The 13,031-nt window shown below is 38.2% G+C and overlaps 1 protein-coding gene across 8 annotated transcripts in view; it reads left to right on the top strand.

Moving 5' to 3' along the window:
• Nucleotides 1-13,031, top strand: part of CDK14 (cyclin dependent kinase 14) — a 638,124-nt gene that overhangs the window by 603,752 nt on the left and 21,341 nt on the right. Inside the window, exon 14 of one of the 8 annotated variants that reach the window (XM_086696591.1) lies at nt 8,851-9,705. The exons of the other annotated variants lie outside the window; for them this stretch is intronic. The gene's annotated coding sequence lies outside the window, so the exon portion shown is untranslated. Of the gene's footprint in view, nt 1-8,850; nt 9,706-13,031 lie in introns of those variants that run through there. 8 annotated transcript variants of the gene reach the window in all.

Here is a 13,031-nt window from a genome sequence, read left to right as displayed (position 1 = left end):
ATCTGTACCCTGAAAACTATAGAAAACTTATGAAGGAAATTGATACAAAGAAATGGAAAAACATTCCATGCTCATGGATTGGAAGAATAAATATTTGTTAAAATGTCAATACTACCAAAAGCAATCTACACATTCAATACAATCCCAATCAAAATTGCCCCAGCATTCTTCTCAAAGCTAGAACAAGCAATCCTAAAATTTTTATGGAACCACAAAAGACCCTGAATAGCCAAAGTAATTTTGAAGAAGACCAAAGCAGGAGACATCACAATCCCAGACTTTAGCCTCTACTACAAAGCTGTAATCATCAAGACAGCATGGTATTGGCACAAAAACAGACACATAGACCAATGGAATAGGGACTCCAGAATTGGACCCACAAATGTATGGCCAACTAATCTTTGACAAAGCAGGAAAAAATATCCAATGGAAAAAAGACAGTCTCTTTAACAAATGGTGCTGGGAGAACGGTACAGCAACATGCAGAAGAATGAAACTAGACCACTTTCTTACACCATTCACAAAGATAAACTCAAAATGGATGAAGGACCTGAATGTGAGACAGGAAACCACCAAAATCCTAGAGGAGAAAGCAGGAAAAAATATTTCTGACCTCAGTCTCAGCAATTTCTTACTTGACCCATCTCCAAAGGCAAGGGAATTAAAAGCAATAATGAACTGTTGGGACCTCATCAAGATAAAAATCTTCTGCACTGCAAAGGGAACAACCAACAAAACTAAAAGGCAACCGATGGAATGGGAAGAGATATTTGCAAATGACATTTTGGATAAAGGGCTAGTATCCAAAATCGATAAAGAACTCACCGAACTCCACACCCAAAAAAATAACAAATAATCCAGTGAAGAAATGGGCAGAAAACATGAATAGACACTTGTCTAAAGAAGACATCCATATGGCCAACAGGCACATGAAAAGATGCTCAAAGTCACTCCTCATCAGGGAAATACAAATCAAAACCCCACTGATACCACCTCATGCCAGTCAGAGTGGCTAAAATGAACAAATCAAGAGACTATAGATGCTGGAGAGGATGTGGAGAAATGGGAACCCTCTTGCACTGTTGGTAGGAATGCAAACTGGTGCAGCTGATCTGGAAAACAGTGTGGAGGTTCCTCAAAAAATTAAAACTAGATCTACCCTATGACCCAGCAATAGCACTGCTAGGAATTTACCCAAGGGATACAGGAGTGCTGATGCATAGGGGCACTTGTACCCCAATGTTTACAGCAGCACTTTCAACAATAGCCAAATTATGGAAAGAGCCTAAATGTTCATCAACTGATGAATAGATAAAGAAGATGTGGTTTATATATGCAATAGAATACTACGTGGCAATGAGAAAGAATGAAATCTGGCCATTTGAAGCAACGTGGATGGAACTGGAGAGTGTTATGCTAAGTGAAATAAGTCAGGCAGAGAAAGACAGATACCATATATTTTCACTCATATGTGGATCCTGAGAAACTCAACAGAAGACCAGGGGTAAGGGGAAGGGGAAAAAAAAGTTACAGAGAGGGAAGGAGGCAAACCATCAGCGACTCTTAAATACTGAGAACAAACTGAGGGGTTGATGGGGGGTGGGCAACCAATTTGGCAATAAATTTCATATAATAAATAAGTAAATACATAAATAAATCTGCTTTGGTAGTGCAAATAAATAAACTTTCTAAATCTTTTAAACATAATTCTAATTCTTTTAAACATAATAATAATACTCTTTGTCCTTGTAATAACTTGTTCCATTTTTATTTGAAAATATAGTTAAATACTGTTAAGTACTCCTCTGGTAAGCTCTTTGCCATATGTCCCAATTAAGACATCCCTCTCTTTTTTCATATTGCAGTTAAGATGCATGAGAATCAATAACAGCTACTTCAGTGTTAGTTCTAAACCCAAACTTTAGTAAGGGCAACTGTCACAAAGAGTATGTGGAAATCTCTTAAGACAGTTAGCAACTTCTTCCAAACATATTTATGAACAGGGTAATGTTCCTTTCACCATTAATCCTATAATTCTTCTCCTTTTTATTTGAAATATCACCTTCATTTGTTAAAGATTGTCATAATTTTCACACCAGAAAGAGTAAGTGAACCAACATCTATTGAGTGATCCCTGAATTCTGAGATTTATTGTCTGAGATTGTAATTTTTTTAAGAAATTTTGTTTCCCATAATGAAATGAAGATTTTAAAGAGTCACACTTGAATTTCTTTTATGTATTTAAACTCATACCTATGATTACTGATGATGAACAATGTAACAAAATGGAAGTGTTAATCAACTCTTGATAGACTTGAGAAGTAGTAGAGACTACTGTTTATCTCTTCCCAAACTAAGCAACTGAAAGCAATATCATAGGAATGACATAGGAAACATACCATTATCATGTTTAGAATAAGAATTTCAGAATCTCTAGTTAAAGTTTTAAATAAAAATTACCAAGTCCAAATCCTTTGACTTGGTGCTCATTATAGAATATGGTTATAAATAAATAGTCATTGGATGAAGACAAGAATTCCATTGCCTTATTGCCTCATACCTCAAAATAAGGTATAACTATGGAACAACAGAATATCATTATGTTGTATAATTGTTGATCACTTTAGAGATAAGAGATTCAAGCCTACTTTCCTTTCTGTAAACAAGAGGATGTCAGTAAGAGCATGTTAAATTTAAAGGGTTCATCTTTAATTTAGTAATGACCAAAGTGCCTTAAAGTATGCAGTTATTTTATTTTCTTTTTTCATACATGTGTTTTATGTGTTTGTAAAGAGGTTGAGTCATATTTGACACTCATGATTATTTCTGTTTTGATGTCCTATCTCTCTATTTCCTCTTTATAATTTCAGTTCATCACTAATGCCTTGAATAGATATCATTGCAAAAATAATTCATTTGGATATACAGTGTTCAGCATGAAACATATCTTACTTCTTCCTTTTTTTCTAAACAATTTTCTCTAAAACCTAAGGATATTTAGCAAAGCTTCAATTATCTTAAGTTCCATTTCCCCAACTAAGAATGGTATTCATATGAGAATCCCAATTTTTTCACCAGATACCTGGAAATTTTTCTCTTGCCAGAAGGAAGAAACACAAGCAAAAATAAAACACTATAAAGCTTGACAGATGTATCCAACACTATTCATTTTAGCATAAAATCATGGGTTTTCTTATATGACTTATAGTATCTTTCTCATTACCTTCTCAAATTCTGTTCTATTACTTTTCAGAAGTGAATCTTCTCTCCTGTCTATATCATTTAAGAGCTAAATGCCATCACAGTGGAGTTGGAAAGAGTATGGGATTTGGAGTAAGAAAATCTGGGTGCAATTTCCAACTTTGCCACTTACTAGCTGTGAGTCCTTAAGTAAATTATGTGTATTCTCCACTGTTCCTTTTCCCTATTGGAATAAAGATGGCAAAACCAACCACTTCACTAGGATTGTTTTAAAGAATTGATAAGTTGCAGTTTTTATCCAAGGACTTATGATCCAAATTATACATCATGGGCATGTATCTTTCAGGATAGGCTAGGTTTTGCTGTGGCTTACCATAACAGATGTTTATTTCTTACTCACATTTTATATCTAATATGAGTCATCGGGGGCTCTGTAAGAGACACAAGCTAACAGAGGCTACATCTCCATATGTCCCTCCTCAGTCACCTTGGCAGGGGAAAGAAATGTGACAAGATGATTACTGGCCCAAGATGAAGCAGCCACGTGGATGTGCACAGTTCATTGGTCAGAGCATGTTGAGTGTCCATGCCTAACTTCCAGAGAAGATAGGAAGGGCATTCCACTGAAGGTACAGAAGACAGAGAACTGGAAATTAGTACATAGTGCACTAATGACTGCCACAGAAATGTTAGCAAACATTAGAGATAACATAAAGTATTTCTAGGGAAGGATGAAAAGTCATTCCTGTTATTTCCTTATCCCAGAAATATTAAAAAAAAAAATCCCAAGGGAGGAAAACAAGTCTGGGGGCAAAAATGAGAGCCTTGTGTGAGTGTCAAGCATGGAAAGGAACATAGGTCAAGGATTTCAATAAGAAAAGAAAGTGAGGGAAGAGATGGTGTCAAAGTGAAACCAGCTGGGTCTCACATGTGTCTTGAGATCAAGCCCCATGCTTCTGGGTCTGAAGAGGGTTGCAAACTGCAGCCCGAGTGAACTCCTCCACAGCCCTCTGTACATCATCACATGTAGTATGTCTGCCCCATGCAGATGGCTTCATAGCCCCTGGACTCCACCTTTGTGCTCAGCTCCTGGTAGTAGGAACTGGTCTCACTGGTTGGTGTCTGGTCTCACTGTTGGCATTGTGTTCTTGTTTTTGGCTTTTGTTGAGGCTTCACAAGCCACTAGAACAATCATAGCAAGGTTTTCTATCCCTCCATTCCCTCAGAACCTCTGAAGAACATCCTGTTTTCTTGTTGCTTAAAAGTAAAGGAAGTGAATCTCCCTATTATTTATACTTTTCATATAAATGAAAAAAGTTTAGATTTCATTATGCCGAATCCAGTTTTTCCTTAAACTTCCTCTACTTTGGCTTAATTGTAGAAGTGTTATGAGTTTGCAAGATGCTTGGGATCCCTTCTATATGTTTAGAATTTCTCTTCAGAATGTTCCCTCAAGAATACCACCAGTTGTCATTCAAATGGTGTGCATGTGTGTATGAGTGCGTTGAGGAGAGGGAGATCAAAGGAAAAAGAAATGCAAAGCTTCAAGAAGGAGAAATGAGGAATGGCCTTGTTGCATCTGATCAGGTACAAAACTGTGGTCAAAATGTATGGATACTTTGAATTTGAAGCTCTTACTCCCTTCTTTATTATCACTCAAGGAAAGAAATGGTATAAAATTAAGTTGAATAAAAGTAAAATTATGTGGATCAGAGAACTAAAGCAATTCTGTGCAAATTCCCCTGGGCATCCAAACCAGCAAGCAGATCAATGGGAAAGAGCAAGGTAGAAGGAGATTTAGGTGTGCTTGCCATGGTGATCTTGTGCTAACTGGGAGAAGAGTCATCCCTGATTCCACACTTTCCTTTTCTCTCCTTAATGGGTTCCTGAAGATCTGCAGGCTCTTCCACACCTGCAGACCACCCCAGGTCCCAGAGAGACACCATAAACCATAAACCTTTCTTGTCTCTTAGGAAAGAAGGAGCAAATAATTCATGTGCCTAGGATGAATAGGGTACAAGTGTAGATAGAATGTAACCAAGAAGATGAAAGTGAGCAAGAGTCATTAGTATGCCAAGCTTCCAGACCAAGTTCTGTTATGCCACAATTCTGAAATGACAAAACCAAAGTAAGACCACAGAAGGCAGATCAGTCTGTAAAGAGCAGATACAGGAGACCATGGGTTGGTCTTCTGGTGATAAGAAAAAACACTGTGATTGGTAAGAAAAACAAAACTTTGTCCAGAACATAAGAATATGAAATATTTCTCTAACAGCTGCAGCTTTCTCAAGCATAAAATATAAAATGCCTGCCTTTTGCAGGTGGGGGGCCAGAGGCACAATAAATCCTCTCTAACTGCTAAGGTGAGTCCTCAGAGAGGATCATTGTCTGCAGGCCTCTCTGAGAGGGAAAACGTAGGTGGCCATATTAGAAACAATTGCAGATTCTTGGCTGATACTATTTTTTACCTTAAAAGGAAAAATAAGAGTTCAGGGTCATTGACAAAGCTATGAGAAGCTCTCAATAATGTTTATTTTCACAATGATAAAATAAATACGGCATATGAAATAAAGTGAAGAATGGGGACAATGGAATTCATTTCTATTTGTCTGTTATCCTGCATTAATGTTGGTACATCACTGATAATGACTTTAATAAAGAAGAAAAGAAGCGAAGAATGAAGGATTGTGTCGGGGGAAAGAATCTTTGATTCAGCTCCTCATGTTTCTGAGGATCATCTATTTAGATCCCTATGCTGGAATCCACACCTCCCATTTATGCTTCTCTTGCAGCAGTTGCCTTCATCAGATAGAATGGTCCAGGTTCCATCTTTCTTGAAGGAACACAACCCATAGACTGAATGAGATTTTTGTTTTGTTTTGTTTTGTTTTGGTTGGTTGTATTTTGATCATCGAGGGAGAGTGTAGGAAATCATGTAAGCCTTTTCCCCCTTAATAGAAGTCTCCCTAGACTGTGCCAGTTGTCCAAAAGGAATTACCTTCAAGTACTTAACTTTCACAGAAGCTATTTCCTCTGCAGTATGCTCTAAAATTGTGGCCAGATGGTGGAAATGCTCCTTGATGGTTCAACATTCTGACAGTCTAATCCTGAGATCCTTGACTGGGGTCCCTGGACCTACTAATGGAATTCACAAAGTCGGTGAGCCAACTTAGACTGTATGGAAAAAAACCTGACTGTAATTATAAAGATGTCATTTTCTAGAGAGAATTCTTGGTGTTCACCTGGTTCTTCAGTTTGGCAGTGACTCACAAAGTTTTAAGAATCATCACAGTCCAAGTACTCTGTGCCTGTTCTGCTATTGGCAGTTGCATTTATCAGTGTTTTGCCCACTGAGGAATTGGTGAGAGTAGGAAAGAGGAGGTACATTAAAGACATTTTTTTTGTTGGTGAGAAACATCATAATCTCAGATTCTGAATTTAAACTGATGTTTTCTGGGACACCTGGGTGGCTCAGTCGGTTGAGCGTCCAACTTGGGCTCAGGTCATGCATGATCTCACAGCTCATGAGTTCGAACCCCGTGTCAGGCTCTGTGCTGACGGCTCAGAGCCTGAAGCCTGCTTTGGATTCTGTGTCTCCCTCTTTCCCTGCCCGTCCCCCACTCACACTGTGTCTATCTCTCTTTCTCTCAAAATAATAAACATTTAAAAAAATTTTTTAAAAACCTGATATTTTCTGTTACATAGCAATGTGACATTTCCTGTGTAATCTTGTTAAAAACTCATAAAATGATGCAGTTAAGTTTTTTTGCATTTTATTGTAAGATTTATCTTAAAAACATAAATATATATAAGGGTGTAATTAATTACATGTACATTTAGAGGTGAAGTGTACTAATAAATAATAGGATGGATTAATGGATGGATAGAACCATAGGCAGATGAATAGATATATTACAAGGCAAATATGTCAAAATGTTTATTGCAGGATCTATATAGTGGATATGTGGATATTCACTGTATAATTCTTTTTTCTGTAGGTTTGAAAAAATATGTGATCATGATATTTAGAATGCATGCAACTGTGTTTGAAAATTTTAATAAAATTGTAATAAGTATATAATCATAATATTTAGAGTACACACAATTGTAAAAGGCACCACAGACAGAATAAGAGTGAAAAGGAGTGAATTTTGATTTTACAAAATTTTACAAAATCTGATTTTACAGATTTTATCTAAGTTGATTTTACAACTTAGATATTTATTAATTCAATTTGGAGGCAATTCTTAGGGGAACCTGGCTGGCTCAGTCAGTAGAGAATGTGACTCTCGATCTCAGGGTTGTGAGTTCAAGCCCCATGTTGGATGTGGAGCCTACTTCTAAAAATTAAATAAATAAATAATTTGGAGGCAATTCATTAGTACCTAGAAGTAAATGTACATATTTTCAAATTTCAAGTGAAAAGATTTTATATCAAGACGGATTACTGTGATATATGTGTAGTGCTTAGAAAGATAGCCCTCCAAACAGTGACTGTGATTGCATGCATACTTTTCTAACAGAAAGCTCTTGTTGCCATTAATTGTTTCCTAGTCTCTCTAAATATTTCTTTGCTTCATTTCACACCATTATTCCTAGTAATTTCTCTCTGCTTTATGCCTAAAATCAATACATTATAATTTTTCTTTTTTTTTCAACGTTTTTATTTATTTTTGGGACAGAGAGAGACAGAGCATGAACAGGGGAGGGGCAGAGAGAGAGGGAGACACAGAATCAGAAACAGGCTCCAGGCTCTGAGCCATCCGCCCAGAGCCTGACGCGGGGCTCGAACTCACGGACCACGAGATCGTGACCTGGCTGAAGTCGGACGCTTAACCGACTGCGCCACCCAGGCGCCCCACATTATAATTTTTCTTAAGAAAGTACTGAGAAAGACAAGATTTTACTTTACCATGTTAATCCAAGTATGAGTGGTTTTACATCCTGCTTGCACCAAGGTACTCAATAATTAATTATGAGAACTCTGTCCCTATGTAATTGATTATATAAACTCTAGCACTAAAACTCTGGAGGTCAGTAATTAGAAAACAAAAGAGCTTTTCCATTTTAGCATCTCAGGCCCTGCTCATTGTGCATGACATCTCATGCAGAGCCGCCAAATGGAAGAATTGCAAGAGACACATAACCAAAACAGCTTAGTGAAGCTAATGAGGGTGGGTGTGTTTTTCCCCCACATTTTTATATTTCTTACAATGTACATCTATTTAATTATTACGTTGAAAATGGAACTGGAATGATTTTACCCCCTGAAAGCAACAAAGTCACTAGATCAGTGTTTGTTTTTGTTTTTGTTTTGTTTTTTCCAAATGGCCCCAGTGTTCAAAGTCAGAACTTCTGAAAGGACTTAACAGAGCATCATGAGACGTGATAGGCACTTAGGTACAATTTTAATGCCAGCAGACTGGAAAACAAACAGACAAGGCATGACTCTGTTCTTTAGCATCTGTGTGAAGAGGAAATAAGATCTTTCTGGATGTGCTCTGCTCACAGGTGTGGAAAGGAGGATGTCACATTCCTGACTTAACCACTGTGTGTGGGATTCTGGTTTAGGACAAGGTGAAAAAGTGTTGCATTGCCTCCCACAGTAAGAGCTCGATTCCCCTAATTCCATTGGTGCTTTTGTTTCAGTCCACCACAAGTGGCCACTAAAAAAGCATGAAGCATCCCCTAATCCCATGAGCCTGTGTGTGCCAGCTACTGTCCCTGCATTCTCCAGCTCTGTTACCATTGGAAGGGAGAGATTGACCCAGCCCTGCAAGTGCTGTTCTTTGCTCTGCCGCTAAACCACTGAGCTGTTGGCACTTTAATTGTTTTATACTAGGAGGAAACCAGTTGTGTTGATGTGAGTGTCTTCTTCATCAGACAATACAGCCTTCACATTTTTAATGAGCTGAAACTCCTAGTCCACGATGTGCAACCACAGTGAATCAAGGAAAGAGCGTAGTGATGATGTTTTCTAATTTATTGCGGTTGCTCTTTAAAAGACATGACAGTATTTCAGAGCTCCAAATGCTGCAATTTGAAAGTCTGTCTGAGGTCATGGGCTAATCAAAAACAGTAAATCATGTTTGACTTACAAAGGACAGCAGAGCAGTGAAGCTAGGAGTTAGTGCACATTTGTTTTGCCTTTTCCTTTTAAATGCATATGCAAATATAAAGACACAAGTGAGCAAACTATTTAATGAGTACCTAAGGCATCTTTCTGGTGGGTGGTGATTGATATGGGGGTGGGGAAGGGGTGTCTTGTGCAGCAGAGTATCAGGCAGTATTTGCACGTCTTGTCATTTGAGAATGGCAGTCTTAGCCTCCTCCTCCGAGCCATCCTGCTCAGGCATGTGTGAATTTAAATAGATGAATTTATTGAAAGTACAACTGAGAATTATGGTAGAGAACAAGCTGATGGGTTTGAATTCAACAACCGCATTAGAGCAGAATTGGACCTACCATGGCTTCAGTAAAAAAAAAAAAAAAAAAAAAAAAGAACTTACAGAGGAAGGTCTAAAACCCTCAAGGAGAGATGAAAAATCCCTTGGAGGCTGAGAGGAGGAAGGCCCAGATCCCACCCTCTTTTCAGCAGATCTTTTGCCACTCTCGGTATTTAGCATTTGTAACACTTTGTGACACACATTCTGAGACCAGAGCGTCAGCATGTCTTAGTTTGTGTAGTAAAGTGCCGAGTTTGCTGGCTCTGTTTTTATAAAGTTGGAAGTAGCAACTTGTCAACCCTGTTGTTTCTGTGAGGGTGACCAATTCATTGTGATTTGCTCCAGTTTTAAAACTGAGAGACCTCCATCCTAGAAACCCTCCTCAGTCCTGGCAAACCACATCACAGTTGGTACCCCCTCATTCTTCGAAATGCTGTGGCTCCTCTAGTGAATGCAGGGGTATTTAAACCTGGAACATAACCTCCTGCTGCAGCTATGCCAGAGGACATTGAACCAGTGACTAAAGGAGTAGAATTTAAACACACACACACACACACACACACACACACACACACACACAAAACTCCATTTTATAAAATCTGTTCTTATGGTTGTGGTCCTATTTTTTAAGGCACTTTCATTTAATGAGAGAATTAATGGAAATATACTTTGAGAGAAGATGCTACCTGAGCACAAAATGCTAGTATTTATTTCTCATGACATGTGTTCTGTAATTCTGTCTCTCAGAGCTCATCTTGGCTATTAGATATAGCAACTTATGGAGCGCCAGGCTGGCTCAGTCGATAGAGGATGGCTCAGCTCTTAATCTCGGAGCTGTGAGTTCAAGCCCCACATTGGGGGTGAAGATTACTTAAAAACAAAATCTTAAAAAAAAAAGATATAGTAACTAGTTATAGCAGTATAACCAGTACCAAAATACTTTAGTTGTAATTTTGTGGAGATGCATATCAGATGACTTTACACGTAGATCATCTTAGTTTCCATGACTCAGCACTTAGTGATTTGTCCTTTGTCTTCATCGGGAAGTTGTTCACTGGCACTGTTCACATTGTAAGGCTGATACGTGGGCAGGGGTCGATGCCCAGTGAGCTGGCTGTCCAGCATCCGCATCCCCCCTGTCCTTGTTTGGACCCTTCTCAGGAAAAAAATGTTGCTATGATAGTGTCTACGATGTGTCGTTCTGTGACAATATCAGAATGTGCTCCACAAGAATAGATGTTTCGGCTAGAATATGATGTCCATTTCCCTACCTGTGTTCAGCAGAATACCTCAGTAAAAATTATATGACTTATGGAAAAAAAACAGAGTAAGAATTTTTTTTCAATTTGGTAACCATAATGTCTTAGTCTATTAAGGCTGCTATAACAGAATACCACAGAATGGAGGCTTTATAAACAACAGAAATTTATTTCCCACCATTCAGGAGGCTGGAAGTCCATGGCACCAGCAGATTCATGTCTGGACCCTCTTTCACTTCTTTCCTATGTCTTCACATGATGAAGGGGTGAGAGAGCTCTCTAGGGTCTCTTTAATAAGGGCACTAATCCCATTCATGTGAGTTCCACCCTCATGATCTAATCACCTCCCAAAGATTCCATCTGGAAATACCATCACACTGGGGATTAGGTTTCAACATAGGAATTTGGGGAGCATACAAACATTCAGTCTAAAGCACATAGGACTCACAAAAGCAGTAAAAACACTAATAAAAATACTAGCATAGCTTACAGGTGAAAGAAGATTGATGGAAGGGTTAAAGGTATAGAATTTTGGATGGCAGAGCAAAATGTGCTAATATCAAGAAGATATGTGCAATAAACACTGAATTCCAAGCCAGAGCATGTGGCCAAGCCAAGCCAAGCGGAAGCATGTGGGTAAGTGGATGGTAGGTACGGTACCATGCACCTCTTCAACTCACGTGCAACTGTTTTTATGTCTCTGGCATGTGGCTGCCGTGACTTGGTGGCTCAAAACTTCAACAGTAAATCTACATCTCTCACATGAAACCATCTGAGTTCTGGTTTCTGCTGACACCGTTCTTTATCCATCCTTTGTAATCTAACTTCGACCACAGAAATTTATGTTTTAGCTTTGCAGATTTCTGCAATATAATGGTTCACTAGACAGAATGACATTGTAGGTGATCATATTATATTGAATTCAAAACCCTTAGCATGAAAACTTCTTCTTCTTCAACACTTTGGATAATAGTACTAGGCAGGTTTTCATTTGAAAGAAAAAATTCCACCCAAAATGAAGTCTCAGATCTCCTCTCAGATCTTTTAATGAAAGTCAGACATGAATCCTCGTGTTTCTCTGACTGCTAAATACTTAGAAGTAGTTTTATATTTGTGTGTGTTTGTTTTAAGTTGTAAAAAATTTGCACACTGCTTGTCTATATAGCTTTGTATTTGGTTTATTTAAATATAGTTTAGTAGGACTGTAATGTATAAGGAAGGTGAAAGAGTCTGAATCCTGTTTAATTAACTTATCCCACTTGGCAGCCAGTCAGTTATAAAGGTATGCTGAGCAAATAAAGCTTCAAATGTGAAATCCTTGGAAAGAACAAGTCCCATTTGGTAAAGGGTCTTCTATTCTTAATTTTGTCATTAAAATTATTTCAATGATCGGGGCGCCTGGGTGGCGCAGTCGGTTAAGCGTCCGACTTCAGCCAGGTCACGATCTCGCGCTCTGTGAGTTCGAGCCCCACGTCGGGCTCTGGGCTGATGGCTCAGAGTCTGGAGCCTGTTTCCGATTCTGTGTCTCCCTCTCTCTCTGCCCCTCCCCCATTCATGCTCTGTCTCTCTCTGTCCCAAAAATAAATAAACGTTGAAAAAAAAAAATTATTTCAATGAGCTATTTCAAACCTCACAGTTATGTATTTGTATATGTGGACACATGATTATATAGATAACAATTTTATAAAAGATTTTGTAAAAGACGGTTTGTGTCTTGGATGCTCTTAGAAGATCCAGATCAGTACTTTCCTTGTCTCCCTGCACTTCTCTTGACCTTCATTGAGACAGGACATGCTCCCAGAATTGCCATCCACATGGGTCTAAAATATGACTAGTCTTTTACATTTACATAAATCTGATTTAATAAACAGTCACACCAGCATTCTTTTCAGTTACCACTAATTATACATCATACAATGCCTGGTTTTTAATGGGGATTTCAATAAATGTGCATTGATAGTGATGATTATTAAAATGATATGTTAAGTTTCCTTGTGTGAGAAATGCTCTGTTTGAAATGTGAGACTTATAGCTTTGCCTAAAATTTTTTAATTAAAATCGCCGCTTTGGCATGAAGCTTAAAATGTGCAAAGTCACTGCAATTAGTGCCTTGTGCATCCATATG

Source organism: Puma concolor, chromosome A2, assembly GCF_028749965.1.
Source record: "Puma concolor isolate L17-30 chromosome A2, mPumCon1.1.hap2, whole genome shotgun sequence".
NCBI classification, from domain to species: Eukaryota; Metazoa; Chordata; class Mammalia; order Carnivora; family Felidae; genus Puma; species Puma concolor.
This window is presented reverse-complemented; position numbering and strand designations above follow the sequence as displayed.